The sequence below is a fragment of the Camellia sinensis genome, chromosome 5 (assembly GCF_055761805.1).
Source record: "Camellia sinensis isolate YWXY chromosome 5, ASM5576180v1, whole genome shotgun sequence".
Taxonomy (NCBI): Eukaryota; Viridiplantae; Streptophyta; class Magnoliopsida; order Ericales; family Theaceae; genus Camellia; species Camellia sinensis.
In genome coordinates, this window is record NC_138965.1 from 35387925 (window position 1) to 35410138 (window position 22214).

The window sequence follows — 22214 nt, forward strand, 5'->3', positions numbered from 1 at the left end:
ACCTCCACACCCCAAAAAAAACCTACTTTCCAAAAAAATCCTAACAAAACCCACTAAGAAGAAGAAGAGTCTCATCCTTTTCAAACCCACAAAGAAGAAGAAGAAGAAGAAGAAGAAGAAGAATACTGCATTTGCCGGTTTCTCTCTCTCTCTCTCTCTCTCTCTCTCTCTCTCTCTCTCACACACACACATTGCTTCTTCAAAACTGAAACTAGTGAACTTGAAAAAAATAAAATTCTTGCAAGTGTTAAGAATTTTAATCATTGAAAGTGTTAACAAATTTCCATGTTCGGACCCGCATTCTGAAACAAATAATCTATGTTCAGGAATGTGTTCACGAACAAATAAGTAATGTTTAGGCATGTATTCCCGAACTTGAAAAAATGAAAACTTCTGCAAGTGTTAACAATTTTGACCGTTCAATGTGTTAAGAAACTTCCATGTTCAAATCTAAATTATTGAATATTACTTATTTGTTCGGAAACATCTTCCCGAACAAATAAGTAATGTTCGGGCCTATATTTCTGCACTTGAAAAAATGAAAACTTCTGCAATCGTTAACAATTTGGACCGTTCAATGTGTTAAGAAATTTTCATGTTTTGACCGTTCAATGTAGGTAATCAAATGGTTGCCACTGTTACCGTCGGAATATTCCCACCAAAGGATTTTTATGGTTTTGAGGGTGGGTAGGTTTTGAAGGTGGGATTTGGGAAAAATGGATGGTTGGTGATGGAGGTAGGTACTCTCATAAACTCTAATTCATGATGTAGTGGGTGTGTAGGTTTAATTGTGAGATGGGGTGTCCTAAAATTAATGATGTCCTTTGTAGTAATTTTATTTGAGGTTATTATTGTAATAAAAAAAAAGCTAAAAATTGAAAAGTCCAAAATAATTTACGAGGTGCTAATAGTAGCACTCTGTTTTTTTTTTACCAAACCCATTAACCAAACTCTATGTCGGTTTTCATACTTGAAGTGCCTTAGCAAAACTTTCTTTTTAAATTTAGTGCCACCATTGCTTTGAGTGCTGGGATAGTTTTTTAGAGTTGTGAAAGTTCAATGTAGTAGGATTTGATGGCTAAATTTGTTTATAATATTTAAATTAGCTGAATATATGTCATTTAAATTCCAAAAAAAAAAAAAAATTTGAATCAAGACGTTTGTCTATTAAAATTTATTGGAAGTTTCATCAGAGATTATAAAAATTTAAAAAAAAATTAAAATTAGGAAACTTTTCATCAAAATTTTTGTTTTAAAAATTTAAAGAACGACTCATTCCCCTTCTAAGCAAGAAAACAACAGTGCAGCAATGATACTTTGTATGACACAAAAAAAGTAAAATCATTTCTACAATTTGCTCCCACTTGTAATTCTCTCTAAATGCACTTTAAGAAATTTGTTGCACACCCTATTTTCTTAAGACATTCTACTTTCGTTTTTTTATTTTTGAACAGCCCAATTAATTCTAACCCTACCCCAATCCACTCCACCCACCTTCCCAACCCAGTGACCTCTGTTGCTGCTTTCCCTTCCCTTAATGGCACTAGAAGGTTGGGTGGAAGAGTGAAAAAGGTTGGGGGTGGCACCGAAGGGTGAAAAGGGATTGAGGCTGGTACTAGAGAGTGGGAAGCACTGGCTGGAATTGGGGAGAGTTTGGTCATAACCAAGGAATGAGTGTTGCTATTAGCATATTATCAATTATTTTGGACTCTCCATATTTTAGGAGTACTTAGCACCCCATCAATTCTTTTGGATCTCCATTTCTTTGGACCCTCACTTATAAATGTTAAAACCTTTAAAATTTATTTTCTCCCCCTAAATAATACCAAAATTATCTTTGTGAAAACATTTCACCCATTCAATTGAATGCACACCCCCTCACCTCAAAAAACCTCTCTCCCAAAAATCATAACAAAACCCACGAAGGTGATTACTACTTCATCTCCACATACTTGTTCATGACCTTATAGTGAGAAAATAAATATAAAATTTTTAATCTTCAATCCTTAAAATATATCAGCAAGAAATTGGGTTGGGATTTTTGTGCTTGAGAAAGAAGAAGAAGAGCCAAGTGTTAATTGCCCTAACAAGACTGGCTTGGGTTATGATCTTTGCCGCCTCATCCTTTTCTTCGATTTGACCATTGTCAAAGGTTATCTGTTCCCGAACGAACAAGAAATGTTCGATTACCTGTTCCTGAACAAATAAACAATGTTTAGGTCTGTGTTCCCGAATTTCGATCATCTGTTTAGGAGTTCAATTCTGAAAAAATGATGACCAAATTTTATTATTTTTGCCATTTTTTCCCTAGAAACTTAATTACCCTTACAAGACCAATCTCTTCTGAGTTAAGAACACCATCAAAATTATGAACCTTTTCTGAACTTTTATTGTTGTACGTACTCATCTTGTTTCATGGAATTGTAGTTGCCGAAAAAAATTTCACTCATTATCATTGCCCGATAAGTGTAAGTAATCAAATGGTTGCCACTATTACGGTCGGAATATTGCCTCCAAATGATTTTTAAAGTTTTGAGGGTGGATAGGTTTTGAAAGTGGCATTTGGAGAAGATGGATGGGTGGTGATGGTGGTGGGTGCTCTCATAAATCCTAATTCATGATGTAATGGATGTGTAGTCTTAATTGTGAGATAGGGTGTCCCAAAATTATTCACCTTGCTTGTTTCCACTTTTCGAAAAACACTTTTCAGAAAATTCTACTTTCTTATTTTCCGTATTTTTTTGTTTTTACTAAATTTTTTTAATATTTTAAGCAATTTTTTTACTTTTTAGACACACCTAACATAAATACACCTAAAAAGTAAGAAAAATTGTAAAAAAAATCTTTTAAAAATTCACTAAATACCAAAAATACAAAAAAAAAATACAAGAATTCAGTACATTTTTTGTATTTTTATGTATTTATTAATTTTTTACAATATTTTTTCACAATTTTTTTACTTTTTAGATACATCTAAGTAAGGTGCATCTAAAAAAGTATAAAAAAATGTTTAAAATTTAAAAAATATTCACTAAAAACAAAAAAACACGAAAATCAAAAAAGTCAATTTTTAAAAAACTTAATTCAGAAAATTCAAACCAAACACACTGATTGATATCCTTTTTAGTAATTTTATTTGAGATTGTTATTGTAATAAAAAAAAGCTAAAAAATGGGAGTCCAAAATAATTGATCGGGTTGCTTTTATTTAGAGGGCTGATATTTAACCCCACCTAATTACTTTAGCCCACCCACTTCTTTAAACCCCCAATCAGCAAAATGAAACCCTTACATTTTTTTCTTTAAACTCCCAACTTAATACCAACTATACCCCTAATCCTAAAACCAAACCTAAACCCAAACCCTAACCCTAACCCTAACCCTAACCCTAACCCATTCCACTTCTCTCTCTAATCTGGATTCTCTTTTTGTTTTCTTTGTTTTCTTGCATTCAAATCAAGTATGAGTGAGAGATAGAGCAAGAGAAAGGCCCATCAACAATGGCCACCATTAAAACCTCTATCATAGGCTATGGCGAGTGATTTCTTGCATTCTTTCTCCCTCTTCTCTCTTTTCTTCTTCATCTTCTTTTGAAAACCTTAGGTTTTCATCTCTCTCTCTCTCTCTCTCAGGCTATGGTGAGTGATTTCTTGCATTCTTTCTCCCTCTTCTCTCTTTTCTTCTTCATCTTCTTTTGAAAACCTTAGGTTTTCATCTCTCTCTCTCTCTCTCTCTCTCTCGTTCATTCTCTTTCGCAATGGATAAGGAGGTCACAATGGCAGAGTGGGTTCGGCAATACATTGTTGAACAAATCCTAAATGTTCGGCAACACAGTGTTGAACGAATCCTGAATGTTCGGAAACAAAGTGCTGAGCAAATCCTTTTAGTTCGATAACATAGTGCTGAATGGGTTGATCTCTCTTCTCTAATTTAGATCTGCAATAGGGAATGAAGGTGCTTGTCGATGGAGATGATGGCTGATTGCGACAGAGGGAGTGATAGTTGTGATGGTGAGGAGTGGTCAGAGATGGTAGAGGTTGTAATGATAAGGGTTGGTTAGAGATGGTGTGGTTGTGGCGGTAAGAGGTGGTCGGAGATGGTGGTATTGCCGGAAGTGATTAGGGTTAGGTTAGAGTTTGGAAAATTAGGTTTAGAAGATTAGGAATGAGGGTAAAAGTGAAATTTTTGATTGGGACAAATTGGAATTAAAAAAAATGAATGAGGTGGGAGTTCTAAGAAGAGAGGTAGGGGTTAATAGCATTGCTCTTTATTTATTTATTTATTACGATAATAACCTCAAATGAAATTACTAAAAAGGACATCAATAATTTTGGGACACCCCATCTCACAATTAAAGCCACACACCCACTACATCATGAGTTAGGATTTATGAGAGCACCACCTCCACCACTACCCATCCATCTTTCCCAAATCCCACCTTCAAAACCTACCCACCCTAAAAACCTTGAAAACTCCTTTGGCAGCAATATTCCGGTGGCAACGGTGGCAACAATTTAATTGCATACACTTTTCCAACATTGATAATGAGTGGAAGTTTTTCCGGCAACGACAACTCCATGAAACGAGAGGAGTATAACAATAAAAACTCAGAAGAGATTCATACCTTTGATGATGTTCTTAGTTCAGAGAAGATTGGTTTTGTAAGAGTAAGTTTCTTGAAAAAAATGACAAAAATAATAAAAATTGTTTGATAATTTTTTCGGGACTGAACTCCCGAACATATGATCGAAATTCAGGAACACAGTCCTGAACATTGTTCATTTATTCAGGAACAGGTAACCAAACATTTCTTATTTGTTCAGGAATAGATAACTGAAGTAGTAGCAGAAGCAGGCAAACAAAGGAGGTTGGACCACCCTTGGTCGATCGACAGATGGGTGAAATCCTACCCAGTTTTGGTTATACAGAGAGCATACAAGTACATCGAAACCATAGATAAATGACAAAAAATCAACCAGACAGCATGAAAATGGATTGTGTTGTGTGTGTGAAAAAAAGTAATAGAAAAAAAAAATAAACAGATTAACAAACCTCGTAATGAAGCAGAGAAAAAACTTTTTAATCACCGCAATTTTTTCCACTGATTTGGGTAGGTTCCACCCTCGTAGGTTCTGTTAGGGTTTTGGGAGAGAGGCTTTTTAGGGTGTTGGAGGTGTGTATTTGAATGGGTGAAATGTTTTTACAAGGATAATTTTGATATTACTTGGGAGGAGAAAATAAATTTTAAGTGCTTTACAATTTATAAGTGGGAGTCCAAAGAAATGAGATGTTCAAAATAATTGATGGGGTATTAATAGCAACACTCTCAAGAAATTGGTTATAACTAGGGTTTTGTCAATTTTCATCATTTAACTTAAGGGTAAAATGGTGTTAAAAAATAAGGTATCGAACAATTATTTTGGGGAGCTTCTATTTGCACACACCCATTACACTCTATACATCCTTCTCAATAAATAACTTGTTCGAAAGTAGCTTTTCGAAAATAAACAACTTGTTCGGAAGTAGAATTCCAAAAATTATCATTTATTTCGACAGTAGAATTTTGAATTTTTTGTTTCAACATTCAACTTCCGAATGTGTTTATTTGAGTTGTGTGTGATGCCCATAGTAGTAATTTCACTTGGGAATAAAATTGAAATAAAAATAATTATCATTAAGTGTGTGCACAGAGTGGATTGAGTGTGTGCAAATAGAAGCTCCCATTATTTTGGGATGCATTTAGATGCTCCATTAGTTCGCTTGTCATTGAGGTTTTAAGAAAACTAAAATGAGTGATGTGATACATTAAAGGATTGATTATAGTTTTGGGATTCGACTGTCTCCGGTCTGTAATGGGATTAGATTGTTCAGTCCGATCTAGTGGGTCCACTTTTAGGTCACATTTCAATAATCTGAATTGTTCAAATTTTGGGATTCGCCGAGTATATCATTCCTGCAAAAAACTAGTCAATCGGATAGCAGAAATCATGTGTTCGGATCAATTTTGTATGAGCCATTTATTTTTTCACTGCCCATTTTTTTCCATACAAAACTGATCTCAACATATGCTTGCCATTATCTGATCGACTTGATTTTTTTTAAAAAGATGATGTGTTCGACGAATCCTAAAATGTGAACAGTTCAGATCATCGAAAGTGGGCCCACAAGGCCCAACAATACCTCTCCAAGTCGATGGAGGACTGGAGAGAAACCATAGCCTATAATTTTTATCCTTAATTTTTTACTTAAATTTTACTTTAGTCTTTCAGTATAATTAATTCCTCGAATTTTAAATTGTCTTTAAAAATTGAGTGTAAAGTGATCATGCAAGAGCTACACGAGCGCATCTTAGGGACATTAAAAAGGAAAAAAATGTATGAAAAATTCCATCGTTCATCTTTTAGCTTTCATTAAAATTTTATTTGAGTCCTCTTGTTTTAATTTTCACTCAAATTTCAAACGGTGGAATAAAAAAAGGTCCATATTAAAATACATGTTGAAATTTGAAAACTTAATTGTTACAATTATAAAAGAAAGAATAAAAAGTAAAAATGTGAATGAAAATTCAAGGATAAAAAGTGTAATTTACCATACATCAAAACTTATTTCAGAAGAGTTTATGCCTTTTACATTAGGAGCTTTTCACTAAGGGTTGGTTTGAGAATTAACTATTTTAATTAGCTTTTTAACTTTTTAAGATGTGCATAAAAAATAAGAAGATTAATGTGACAATTTGTAATGACTTTTTAATATTTTGACTATTTTCGTCAAATGAGGCCTTATTTTGTCTAAATAAATATATAAACACACATTTTTATTTATTTATGATTTCGTAAAACCTACACAGGTAAATTATACAACAGTCCTGGAGTATTACGTGGCCATACTCTCTTACCAATCACCATTAATTATGCCCCTCTACTAGCAAAAATCTGGTTTCGATCAAATCAACAAAATGGATTCGACAGGAAAACCAAAATTTCACAAATAATAAACAAATCAAGTAATTGTGGTTGGTGTCCTATATCTTGATAGATTCAAGGACTTGTTTGGAGGTTATCAACAGAGAGAAACAAACTAAAAACTGATATTGTATTGCTGAAATTGTTACTTGTTACAAAGATTTGAACAATAATAAACACAAAAATACAAAAGAATCAGAAAAAAGTTTATTGATTACAAGAACCATTAAATTAAAATGACTCCTAAAAAGAATAAACTATTCCTATGCTAGAAGCTATCTACTCCTAGTTAAACTTATATAAAATTGTTGGATTTGATTGATGTCCCTCTTGCTTCCTCCTTGAGCCTATTTATAAGCTTTTTATCCACAGTTTCAATTGCTCAACAACTATTATAGGCACTTTCTTTACCTATTTAAGTCCACGTGTTCCCATCTTTTTAGCGACTTTCCTTTACTCTTTCAAAGATTATTTCCTTTTTTCTAGCCATTTTCTTAACTGCTCATAACTGTCCATAATTGCTTTCAACTCTTTTTTCTGCCCCCACATGCCCCACATGCTTCAACTTGAAACCCAAGACTTGCCAAGATCGCCACCAAACTTCTTTCGACAGGCAACTTAAAAATAGGTACAAACAGTAGATGAATTTTTGCCCCAATTGGAATTTTATGCATTTATTTTCTTCGATATCATTTTCATTTATTTTGTTGCTATTTATAAAGTTTTCAACGAATACGGCTTGAATTATATCCATTTGACTCCGAACCGGTCTTTATGCCACCGGTTCACCATCTGCCCTATTAGGAATTAATTAATAGCATCCAACTAATAGTAAAAATGAGACTTAATTTTCTATGATAAAATATTTGTTAATTTAGTAAATATATGAATATTTCAATAAAAAAAAAGAGTGTGTTACGACTCACATGTGTGTTACTTGAGAGTGAGATTCACTTGTGTTAAATATAAGACATAATTGGAAAATTTTATAATACATATCTTTAAAAAGTGTGTACCATACTACCATATGTCTTAATTATAATTTTTATGGTCTTTGATTATGACTTGTTTGGGATGCAAATTTGAGACACTTTTTTTTTTTTTTAAAACACAATTTGAGACTAATTAGTCAAAAAAGACAAAATATGTTAGTTTAGCTAATAAGACAAAATACTACATCCAAATTATAAAATAGTAAAATAGCCAAAAAGTCAGATTAAAAAAGTTAATCCCAAACGAAGGCTTAGTTATGACTTAATTATGACCTCTTCTTGTTATTTTGGTAATGCGTCAAGTAGGAGTATGTTCACATAATGCTCTAACTGCTAACCGTAGTTTAAACTTTAAAATTTATAATCCGCCTTTCAAACCGCTCCGTTTCGCTATAGTTAATACATGTATATTTTTTAACCTCTAATGAAATATCAAAGTAAAAATTAGTGTGAGAGAGATTTAAGATATAGCGATTCTAGTTTTGACCTGACCCATCTTGTATTCTGGACTCGGGTTTTATGATTTCTGAATGTTGTTCCTGTCTTTTTCCCCCTTATTCTTGCTTAAGTTGGTTGTTGGGTTGCAGTGGTTATGTTTGGAACAAGTTGATTGCCTGGTTTTCAGACCTTATGTTATCTAGATTTTTGCTCTTCCGCTCAAGCATCATTTCTTGTGCTCGAGTGGGCTTTGTGAACTCTCAGTACTTTTGCAAGTCTGCAAAACTACTGGGAGAGCATGTTCTATGCTTGAACGACGTTTCTTACGCTCGAGCGATGTTCTTTTGTCCGTAAAACTACTGGAAGTGTGTATTTTGCGCTCAAGCGTCACTTCTTGCACTTGAGTGGCGCCGCCATTTTTCATTGTGTCTTGGTGCTCGAGCGTCACTTCTTGCGCTCGAGCGGAACAACTTATTGTGTTTGACGCTCGTGCGTCAACTCTTGTACTCGAGCGGACCGTGCGTATATCAATTCATGAAAATGACTTTTTATATCATTTTTTTAGATCTATTTCTCTCTAAAACATATTTTCTCTCTACTTTTTCATCTAGATCTAGTGATTTCTCCACCATTGTGCCATTGTTAAAAAGGTAGAGCACCTCAAGAGCTACATTTTGATCTGAATCATTCTTGGTTTCGGCGTCTTTGGAGTTTCTTCACTTCTCCATTGGTTTTCCAAACTTGAGGTAGGGATTTTCTATACTTTCATATGGTTCTTAACTTAGTTATTTGTTGATGTGCAAGAAACTTTAGAACTTAAGGTGATTTTGAACAAACCTAGGGTTTTGGATTAAAATCAAAAGAGGGGTTTTCGAATGTATGTGTTAAAAATGGTTATGGAAGTAAATGTGAAGTTGTGTTGTGGTGAATCTATTGATTTTGATATCTGAGTGGACCTTGGAATAAAAAGGGGGTTTTGCCCTAAAATAGTTCAAATTGTTATGTTGTATAAATAATGAAATTGGTATGGGGAATATGAAATTGAATAGATATGCATGCAAATGGTGGAGTAGGATATTTGTTATCTCCGATCTATGGAAATTTGGATAGTTGATCTGTTATAGAGATTGTGTATATGTTTAGAAATATTTGTTTTGGGCTATCGGTGGAGGATAGCCATGATTGTTGTAGAAATTATATGAGGATTAGGTGAATTGAAACTAATCTCTTATTGGTTGTCATTGAATATGACGGTGTTTTAATACATTGTATATGTATGATGTTTGGGAGGAGAACGGGGATATACTCTATGTTTGGGAGAAGAAAGGGGATGGACTCCATTGGGTCTTTAATTTTGTAAATGCCTTGGATCTTTCTTTTTCTTGAGGAATCTACAAGACTAGCAGGTTTCCTCTTACAAACGCCTTCATATTTACAATTAGTTCATGTTGACTCTGGTGCACCAATGGATTTCTTTTTCTTTCTGTTCTGTTGTGAAGGAAATGAGATCATGGTGTGCAGTTGTTGTATTCTAATTACTTGAACAAATAATTTTTATGTCCATGTGCTTTCATATTGTTTCTAATTGTAGCTATGCATATGTTGACTATAGTCATGAAGAAACTTTCTTATCTTGAAGAGCTATATTGAACAACTGGAACTGAAGGAAAGAATTAGGTGGTTTCGAAGAATCTACATGGTTCTTGCTTGAGTTATGGGTTCAAGAATTCATGTATGTCTGCTGTTTGTTTCCGTCCAAATTTTACTTGTCGCAGCACAGACGAATAATCTAGCCTGTAAGTTCCATTCTTATGCCTAAGTTGTTTTTATTGACATCAGTATTTATGTTAGTGTTTAATGATACATGCATAAGAGAGCTCCAATAGCCGTTCGTAGTTTTTCCAATGCATCCTCACACCTCATTTATTATGGGGGTTGATCGCTGATAAAAGGAGAAGAAACAAAATGAAATAATTTTTTTTTTTGTTTCTGTTTTGTTGTTTCTTATATTGAGAATTAAAATGATCTCTACCGCTAGATATTGTCTTTTCTTGGTTTCCAAATGACAAAAGATTTGAGATTCAAAGTTTCAATATCTATAAATATATATTTAATATTTAACCCCAAGTCTTGTAGCATTCAAAGGATTAGATGTATGTCCTTTACTTGGTTATGAGAAGCTATTTTTGTGTGGAGTTGTCTAATTGAACTGGGAATAATTTCTACAATGTAAGGCTATGAATCCAAGCTCTGGAATACATAACTGCATTCCTACTACGGGTCAACTGCTTTTGGAAACTAGAATCCTTAAGTCTGGTTTAGCATCAAGTTTTGAGCCTGCATACTATTTCGTTTTTCTTTTTTTGGGATTTCTGGCCACAGTTGAGTTCTCATTTCCCCTGATTTTTTCGGTTTTTTTGAATCATAATAAAAAAAATTGGGTAAAAACTTAAATCTAGTTCTACTCTTTCATGATTTATCTTGCTATGTTCTTTCATCTACCAGGAATGGATTGGAGAGTTTATGTTAGTGATTTTGAGTTGTGGCAATATAACTCTGCAAATTTGTTTTGTTTATGATGTAGTTGTTGCTCTAAATGCTCTCAAAGATATCTGGCAAAACATATCACCCAATTGGGTAGGGCCGGATCCATGCGGTGATGGTTGGAAAGGAATTCGGTGCACCAAATTCTGGAGACATTCAATTGTTGTCTGAATTACAAATTCTGTAGGTCTTCTATTTTCTTTGTCCCTTTTCTCCCATAATAGATCTAATTAATGAAGCATCATTCAGTTAACATTGTTTATTCTTGATTATTGTACTTGTTTGGCTTGTTCTATGGCCACTATTCTTGCTGGAGTGCTATCACTTAAGGGAGCTGCTACGGTGTGCACCTATAAAATGGTGCATATCATATCCACAATATACGTAACATAACCACAAAGTTCCGTAAGAAACACCACCACAAGTCATTAAAACTTTTTTCACCAAAATGATTCGTAACATTTCCCACCACAAACGGTTTGCAACATTTATGCCACATTACTTTAGGGGTGCACACAATAGATTTACCACAAAGTGGCATAACACACAACAAACATTTGTAACTTTTACCACAAAAGTTTCTTATTGTAAGGCCTTTTTTAGGGGTGCACACCATAGATTTCTCCAATATATGATATTACAACAAACATTTGTAACTTTTACCACAAAAGTGTTTATTTATTTATTTATTCATATATGATATTACAATGAAGCTCAATGAATTACAATCACAATAAAATATATCAAATACAACACAATCAATACAAAGAAACTCCCAAAGTGGGAGAGAGAAACCCCAATAAATACACAGGGAAACAAAACCCTCCTGTTAGTGGGGAGATTCAAATCATTGACCTCCTAGTGAGTTCAACATCACAACCAAAGCTAACAATATTAGATGTGTATATATATATATATATATATAAAATGAGGCAATATCAAACTAGCAAAGATATTAGAAGCCCCAAAAAATATATGGTGGAATCTAAAATGTGAGAAATTAGAGATTAAATGTGTTGGACAATCTTCACTGTATTTAAATAAATAAATTATGTTTGTGTACTAAACTACAAACAGAATACAAAAGAAAAATAGGAAAGGAGAGAGAATGTTTGATTACGAAAATCAAACTAGAAATAAAATTAAAATAAATAAAAACAGATTTTATTTTGTTACAAAAACAAAATCAAAATCTGATATAAATAAATAAAGAACTGAAAATAAATAAACAACTTAATTAAATTCTTGAACAATATTCTGATCAAGTCCAGTGTTTGACACTGTGTCCTTAAGAGATATTCGTCCTCTCCATGGTGCTTTCAGAATATAGACGTCTATCTCTCAGGATAAAATGATCAATCAACGAATAAATGCAACACTACAATTTATTCGTACAACGAACACACTAAGTGTTTATACTCTTCCTCATAAAAATTTAGATGCAGCAAAATGCAAAGAGCAGTAGCAGATTTAAGGACGAAAATTCAGTGAAAGAAACAAATGAGAGACTTGTCTATTTATAGAAGAATATACGGCTGTTAGATTTGAATTAAACAGGTGCAAAACCTATTTGAACAGGTACGATACCTGTTCAGTTTGAATAAACAGATACGCATCTGTTGGGTTCAAATTTTGAACAGATAAAAATCGTATGGACCTGTTTGGATGTAAGGAAAAATCAGAACATATTATTTCCAGAATTAATTTGAATTCTGGACAGAAATTTTATTTTACCAAAAAATAAAATAAAATTCAAATGTTTTTGGCCCAAAAAGATTAGTATTGGGCTGGACAAGCCCAACCCAACCTCACACCACGCACCCGCGCCCAGGCCTAGCCCAGCTTGCCCGGATGGGCGGCGGCGCGCGCGCGTGGTGATTTTTGGGTCTAATGGGTCTAGCCCATTTTGCCCATAATCTCCCTCTTTACAAAACTTGGGTGTCCCTTGGGGCCTACCCCAAGTTCCAACTTCAAGCCTTATAAACCCATTCAAAACTTCCCACCAAATCAATGTAGGATAAACCATTATACAAACCTTAAGGAATTTTCACAAAAACTTCATTTCCATGGAGCACACTTTGGCTTCAATTTCCTATTCACCCGATAATGGTTTTGAGCAACCAAATATACCACGTGAATCACAACGCGGCATAGAACGCGTTACCACTTAGACCCACCAACTTTGGCACACGGGTCCCACCTAAATAATAGACCAAAGTTAAGGAAAAATTCTATTTTCCAAAATTTCCAAAACAAGTTTCTAACAATATGTTCGAAGAAGCATTTTGATATTTCAAAGTGACACTAATAATATGTGGAGTACAATTGATGAAATGCCTTAAAAATAGATTGAAAGAAAAGTTCACAGAGGGTTGAAGAGAAAAATGGCCTATATCTATAAAAAAAAAAAAAAAATTTCTAGTGGTGGAGTGTTGAGATAAAACCATATTAAAAACATTAAATGAATGCTCTAAAAAGTGGTAAAACGATAAAAATGAAAAAAATAAAAAAATTAAGAGATATAAATGGCCTAACAAGGAGGTTGAAGGATAGTTGGAGATGTTAAGTTGAAAGCCTATGACGATCTTTACAATAAATTAGACAATAAAGATGGAGAAGAGAACATTTACAAACTTGTTAAGTTAAGAGAAAGAAAAACAAGAGATTTCAATTAAGTAAAATGTATAAAAAAAGTGAGGATTTGTGAGTGTTAGTGAAGGATGTTGAGATTATGGAAATGTGAAAAGCTAAATTTGAAAAACTATTAAATGAAAATCATTTAGAATCTTATCAGAGAAGAGAATATAAGGCTTTAGGATGAAATAGTGGAAATCGCATTGTTAGAAATTGGGCGCCTATGTGGCATGACCCTTAGAACTTTTTGAACCTGAACCTTTTGAACCTTATCCATGTAAGTTTGAATTTGAATTCAAAACTTATTTGGATAACCATTCAGGATATCTATATCTATCATATCAATAGATATGGATAGATGGATAGATAGATATTGGTTATATATCAGATTATATGGTTAATCTAAAGATATACGTTATGTGGTTTTTACCCATAACCTTTTTTCCCATACTCTCTCTCTGACTCTCTCCCAGAAAACAACGATCAAGCCATTTTGCACTGTGACATGTGTGGGTGATACTCATTTTGTAGTATCACTCCACTGCTGGGTTTGTTGACTGATCAGATTTTGGAAGCACGTGATTTACCCACGAGGTTGTGTCATTAAGGTATGATCCGAATTATTTTTATCCGCTGGGTTAATTTATAATGCTTTATGATTTACACGCATTGAAGAAGAAAAAACCATGTAAGGCTTTAGGATGACATGGTATCCCCAATTGAGGCTAGGAAATGCCTAGATGAGAAGTCTTGGTTAACAAAATTATTTGATAAAATTACAATGACTAAGAAAATGACTAATGAATCAAGAAAAATATTTCAGGACATACATATAAAATAAAGTAAATATCCAAAATTACAACAAGTATAGATGTATTAAGTTCATGAGCCATGCAATGAAATTATGTGGGAGAGTGATGAGCTTCGATTAAGAGTTTCAACAATAGTGTCAATGAATCAATTTGGATTTAAGCCTGGTAGATCAACAATGCAAGCGATATACGTACTGAGGTTCTTAATAGAAAAGTACAAAGATTAGAAGAGATATAATGTGATAGTTGTTAAAAAAAAAAAAACAAAGGAGGGGAAAAGTAGTATATTGATGCAATAAAGTATACATGTATGGCTGGACTATAACTAGAATGAGATCACCTGTCGGAGAAAGAAGTGAATCCAATCAATGTAAGACTACACCAAAGGTCAGCCTTGAGTCCTTTTTTGGTAGTCATGGATGAATTGACGAGATACATTTAGGATGAATATATGGAATTAACACTAAATTAGAAATTTGGAGAGATACTTGAGTCAAAAGAGTTTAAATAAGGACTAAAATTGAATATATTGAGTATAACTAATAATAATAGAAGTAGTGGATAAGTGAAGACCAAGAGCCAATATACAAATGAATGAACAATTTTGTTATCTAGGTTCGATTATTTAAAAAGATGAAAAGGTTGGAGATGATGCAACTCAATAGAATCAAAGTAGGTTTGCTCAAGTAGAGGAATGCTTTTGCATATTACGCGATTAATGGATACCAACAAAACTGAGTATAGCTAGGTTGAGATGATACATTCATATACAACAAACACCCGTAGATGTAACAGTAAGGAAGAGTGATATGATCACTGTTAATGGAAAGGCTATGGCTGTAAAAAGAAGAAAAAAAAGATATGAAATTATTAAGTCTGACAGAGCAGAATGCCAAAAAAGAAATTTAAAAAAAAAAAATGTAGTCGACTCCATTTCATTGGGACAAAAAGCATAATTTACAGTTTTGTTGGTATCCATTGATCGCATAATATGCGAAAGCATTCCTCTGCTTAAGCAAACCTACTTTGATTCTATTGAGTTGCATCATCTCCAAACTTTTCATCTTTTTAAATAATCGAACCTAGATAACAAAATTATTCATTCATTTGTATATTGTTTCTTGGTCTTCACTTATCCACTACTTCTATTATTATTAGTTACACTCAATATTTTCAAATTTAGTCCTTATTTAAACTCTTTTGACTCAAGTATCTCTCCAAATTTCTAATTTAGTGTTAATTCCATATATTCATCCTAAATGTATCCAGTTAATTCATCCATGACTACCAGAAAAGGACTTAAGGCTGGGGACTTTTCCCAATATAAGCCTTTTTTACATTGTATTTCCAAAACTAGGCCAACTCCTGACGGAATTCCAAAACTAAGCTAAAGCGCCATTACTATTCGCGCTTTTACTGTTAGGAGCGCAAAAGTAGATGAACAGGAAAATCGCTATTACAAATAGCGACTTTGATTAAGAAGTCGCTGTTACTAATAGCGCTTCTAGGCTTAACTTTTTTCCCAAGGAAAGCGCTGTTAACAACAGCGCTTTTTACACAAATTGTTTTTGCGAAAAAACGCTATTTCTAATAGCGATTTTAACAAAAATTGTTTGCAGAAAAAACGCTATTTCTAATAGCGATTTTAACATAATAAACGCTATTACAAATAGCGATTTTAACAGAATTTTTTTTTTTTCGCCCAGCGTTTTTAACATAAACTTTGTTGGAATAAAATGCTATTTTCAAGATAAAACAAAAGAAAAAAACATAAAACATATTTAAAAAAATATATTTACACTATATATTTTAGTACTTGGCTTTACTAAAGCCATTATCATGTTAAAATATGTTTTTTTTTTCTTTTGTTTTTGTTTAGAATGTGTAATTCATAAATTTTACATAATATGAAAAAAAAACCTCTTTTCATATATTAATTTTACATACTATTTTTCATATATATAATTTCAAAATCATATTCATGTAGATATTATTAAGCCAATCATGTTCATTTATTTGGCTTTACTGAAGCCGTTGTCATGTTACATTTTTCATTTTTTCTTTTGTCTTTGTTTTGATTTAGAAAATGTAATTAAAATTTTTTTTTTGTCTTCACTAAAGTTGTTTTCATGTAAATTTTTTTTTTGCTTATTGTTTTGCTTATTGTTTTGGGTTTGAAGGTGATAATGTAATTAATAATTTTTTTTTCGCTTTACTAAAGTCGTTTTCATGTAATTTTTTTTTTCTTTTGTCTTTGTTTTGGGTTGGAAGGTGTTATTTAGAAAATTATTTTGGCTTTACGAAAGCCGTTTTCATTTAAACATACATATATATTTATTCTTTTGTTTTGGGTTAGAAGGTGAGAATGTAATTCAGAAAATCAGTTTAGTAAACCAGTTTAGTAAATCATTTATAAAATTTATTTTTTTGTATCGTCTTTGTTATGGGTTAGAATGTGATATGCATGCTGTACAGTTCGAGGCACACCCACACACTGTGCAACTCGACGAGCAACGACGAAGGGTGAGACGCGAAGACCACCGCGGAGTAGGCGAAGAAGACAAAGGCCACAGCGAGAGCTCCTAAAATAAATTTTCTCAACATTTTTGTAATAATACTTAATACATAATATACGAAGTCAGTACTTTACAAAATACTCATACGGGCATGAAAACAACATAACTGAAGTTGCAAATGTAATAGTTTTCAGTTACATAGGTAGTACAGACATAATTCTCCCACAAAAATACATTATAGACACCATGAACTGAACACACATTACATACATCCTGGACACTCTTAACTGAACACACAATACATAAACATAACAGTTAGGTAGACAAACACCTAATTCATGACCTAATATTGCATATTAATAGCCGTAACATTTGACAGACACAATACATAAACATAAACTTAAACATAAACATAACATAACATAACATAACAGTTATACTTACTTTAACACGGACATTACATATTAATGCAAGTTGTTATATTGCCGAAGTGTAGACATTAACACCTAATTCGCGCTTAAATCGACAGGTGGCTCAGAGTCTGAACAATCCGAAAGCTCAGCGTCAGAGACAAGTTCAGGATCCTCCATGATAGCCTTGATAGCCGCAACATTTGGTTATGTTTTGTTCTTCTGGGCATCCTTCTTAAGTATGAGTAGCTGCATATCGCGGGCCAATCTACGACCCATTTGAGAAATCTCACGTTGTAGTGTTTGACATAGTCGATCAACATTATCAGGATCTTTCTTTTGGATCTCAACAGAACGTGCTTTTGGCACCTTCAGTCGTCTTTCCCGACATAATCTTTCGTTTTGCACTCGCTCTATAAATAGTGCGGGCCACTTAAGAAGTCTAGCCTTTGCATAACCATATCCTGTTTGATTTTCTGATGGATCCTCCACCAAACCACATGGATCTCGATAGTACTTGGGCATGACAAAATGTCGCTTCCCAAACCTATCATGATAAGCACAAGAGGCATCCAAGAAAGGAAATGGTGTTTCATCTTCAGCATCGCCACTTCCCCTTCCCCCTCCTCGTCGTGAACTTTCACCCCTTTGCAAGTTCCTACCACCTCTGCGACTCCCACTCCCTCCTATGAACCATGTAGCCATGCTAATTTTTTAAAACAAATGAATGATAATTTCGTAGGGCGAAATGAGTTGTAAGGTTGTGTCTTCACCTTTACTCGTTTATATAGTTGATTATGAACGGATAAATGAGAATTCCACATATATGCATGCTGACTGTAAGGTAAATGCATGCTGACTGTAAGGTAAATCAATGGATTCACTGTTGCCATGTGACTTTCTGAATTGAGAATCCCACATATATCAATACGAGATGAGTTGTCACTGTAACAAAAAAGTCGAGCAAAAAATGGAGAAAACCAAAGCATGTGCACCAAGTCACATGACTTCACAATCCATCTGCATATACGAACAAAATAAGGGCATGCTGACTGTAAGGTAATTCAGTGAATTCACTGTTGCCATGTGACTTTCTAAGTTGAGAATCCCACATATATCAATAACAGATGAGTTGTCACTGTAATAAAAAAAATCGAGGAAACCAAAGCCTGTGCACCAATTCACATGACTTGACCATCCATCTGCATATAAGGACAAAATAAAGGCATGCTGTTTGTAAGGTAAATCAGTGAATTCACTGTTGCCATGTGACTTTCTGAGTTGAGAATCCCACATATATCAATAACAGATGAGTCGTCATTGTAATACAAAAAATCGAGCAAAAAATCGAGAAAACCAAAGCATGTGTACCAAGTCACATGACTTGACAATCCATCTGCATATAAGGACAAAATAAAGGCATGCTGACTGTAAGGTAAATCAGTGAATTCACTGTTGCCATGTGACTTTCTAAGTTGAGAATCCCACATATATCAATAACAGATGAGTTGTCACTGTAATAAAAAAAATCGAGGAAACCAAAGCCTGTGCACCAATTCACATGACTTGACCATCCATCTGCATATAAGGACAAAATAAAGGCATGCTGTTTGTAAGGTAAATCAGTGAATTCACTGTTGCCATGTGACTTTCTGAGTTGAGAATCCCACATATATCAATAACAGATGAGTCGTCATTGTAATACAAAAAATCGAGCAAAAAATCGAGAAAACCAAAGCATGTGCACCAAGTCACATGACTTGACAATCCATCTGCATATAAGGACAAAATAAAGGCATGCTGACTGTAAGGTAAATCAGTGAATTCACTGTTGCCATGTGACTTTCTAAGTTGAGAATCCCACATATATCAATAACAGATGAGTTGTCACTGTAATAAAAAAAATCGAGCAAAAAATCGAGAAAACCAAAGCCTCTGCACCAAGTCACATGACTTCACAATCTATCTGCATATACTGACAAGTCTCTCCACGATTTGACTACTCAATGTGTGAAAAAATGAAGCTTATGAAGCTTACGACCCGCTATTTGTATTCCATTGAAAAGTATGACTATTTGAATTGTTCTTGTCATTTGGGAAGCTATTCACCGACCTACCTGTCATGTTTTATGTGTTGTTGAAGGCGGTAGTTCGATTCACCGAGTTTAGTTTTTTGTCAACCCCTTATTCATTACCGGAGTCATCATTTTTACTGGACTTTCAAGAATTGGAAGGTGACTCTTTCTTCTTTCCCGATGGAGATTGAAATTCGTTGTAATTTCATCCCTATTTCAGCAGCCCCAGTTAAGGGAACCTTTTCTCCGAGTTGCTTGATCTATGTTATGTGTTTTAAGTATTCACATAATTGAACATACATTAATCCATTCATTAATCCAGAACATTCATTAACAAATTGCAATTCAATAAAGAAAGTCATGAACTCATAAATGTGTACTTATAAATGTAGTTATTTCATAAACTTCAGGTTCATAACAAAAATACTTGAAATACATCCGTACGTTAGACCAACAACAACATTGTCTTACACTTCAGTAACGAACATATGAAAGATAACGGTGTTTGATTTCTTATTCCTCATCTGACATGTAGTAGTCAGAGAGATATTTCTCATTGTTTAAGACATTATTTCGCTCAACCATTGTCAAATCTCTGTTGCTTGCTTCTGCCATTTCAGTGGCTAGCTGAAGCATGAAATGTCGACATCTCCGCATCAACATCCTGTTGTTCTCCTTCTTAATTCTGCTAACTGCTTTTTCATAGTCACTCACATTTCGTCTAGCCATGGTCAATGAACGACGATGAGGTATCGGTGCCCCAAAGTTACGTAGATCATTATACAATCCTTCTTGCTCCGTTACCCTGAACGCCCATTCTGCTCGGATACCAGCATAATAATCCTTCGGACTCGAGTACTTTTCGCTCTTGTAGTCATACATAAATGGAGGTAGCAGCCACACTTTCAGATTTATTTGCTGGCGTGAACTTCCTGCACCTCTTGAAGACATTGTTAATAAAATTAAAAAAAATAATAATAATAGTAATTGTATATATATTACTATTGTTATGACTTCAACAAACATCATACTGGGGTATTTATAGACATCATAGTGGTGCTAGGGCACTATGGAATAAGTGATACACGTGATATTATTTGATGTTATTCATTTCATGTAATTTTGATTACCCGTGACTTTGTGTACCTATGATGTAGTCACGGACGTGGTTGTAAGAGAAAATCATAATTGTAGACCATAGAATCACAATGCAATCCCTTCATATTCGAGCAGTGCGTTGTCAAATAAAACAAAATGCAGTGAGTTGTCACATCGCGACATGAAACTATTTTGTCATGCTTACTTTTGTAATACAATAAGTAGTCACTTGGAATTGACGATTTCAGTATGTATAGGTGTTTTCGAGAAATTATAAATGAAATCGAAAAATGAAATTTTTTTTATATTAAAGTAATATTGTTCATAAACTATCATTGTTTTTCTCACCAACATAATAAAATGGTCACCTGGTAGGTAACACGATTGGAACTTTGGTGCCTATATTTTATCTTATTTTCAGTTAATGAACTTCACAGTCATCCGATTTTTATTGTCATTACACAACCGTCCATCATATTTTTTTACCAACATAATAGTATTTTCTGCTTCTTTTCACAGTCGTAATAATGTGACTTAGATGAATTCTGAAATGTGCGGAAAAAACAAAGCATGTAAGTTGCACTGCAGAAGTCACATGCATCACGTAATGTCAAGAAAAAAGTCACAACGTATACAAGCATGGCAAAGTAAGAAAGTCACATGCATTACTGCATCACTGCATAAAGTGACATGCAGCATTGTATCACTGCACAAAGTCACATGCAGTGATGCAGTGATGCACAAAGTCACACGCATCACTGTATCACTGCACAAAGTCAGATGCATCCCTGCATCGCTGCACAAAGTCACATACCTCCTACGTACTGTGCCCATTGGAATTATGCACAAAGTCACAGGCATCACTGCATCTGCGGCACAATAGCCGATGCTACAGGCCGTTGATTCGTTCATGACTGCACAAAGTCGAGTCCTGACAGCCGTATGCACTGGATAAGGTCAGTGGCATGCATGTGATCGAACAGGAAATTGCATACATACAGCTACCATGTGTATATATGGTATAAATATCGTAGCATACCACAACAAAAGTTTTACAGCTATTTCTAGTGATATCATCATGACATATACGGTGGTTGATCTATATTCAGCAATGGGTCGCTATTGGGTTGCAGATGGAGATGAATTTCAATACCCATTAAATCCAAATTTGCGTTACTCACGTGCCACCATCAATACCATGAGAGCTGAGTGGGAATTTTGCAAAACTCGAGCAAACGTTCTCGTTGAGCTATGCCGTGAAGTTAATCTTAAATTTCCTCGCCGGTTAGCCATGCGTATGCCAACTGACACTCCACAGTTGTTGCAAAGGGCATTGCATCGTATCCGCGATGAGGTTAATCGCATGACCCAACGTTTGCAGAGGTCCGGACTAATGAAGACCGCAAATGAGCGTGCCGAAGATGGGTTAATGGATGATGCACACCAGTACTACGCCTGGAGCATGGATGTTATGTATGAATCTGATATTGATATGTCAGATGATGATGATAATGAATGAAATTGTTTGGATGAACGCCCAGGGCATTTTTGTAATGCATGCAATTTGTAATGCTTATCCATGACTTATCAATGAAGCGAGATATTTCAATTATTTTTAGCCTTGAACAAACATATTTTTTATAGCTTCTTTACACGTTTTGTTCAAACCAAACGCGTTTGTAATTTATGTTCTCCTAAATTACGGATAATGAGAGAGGGGTAGAGATGTGAAAC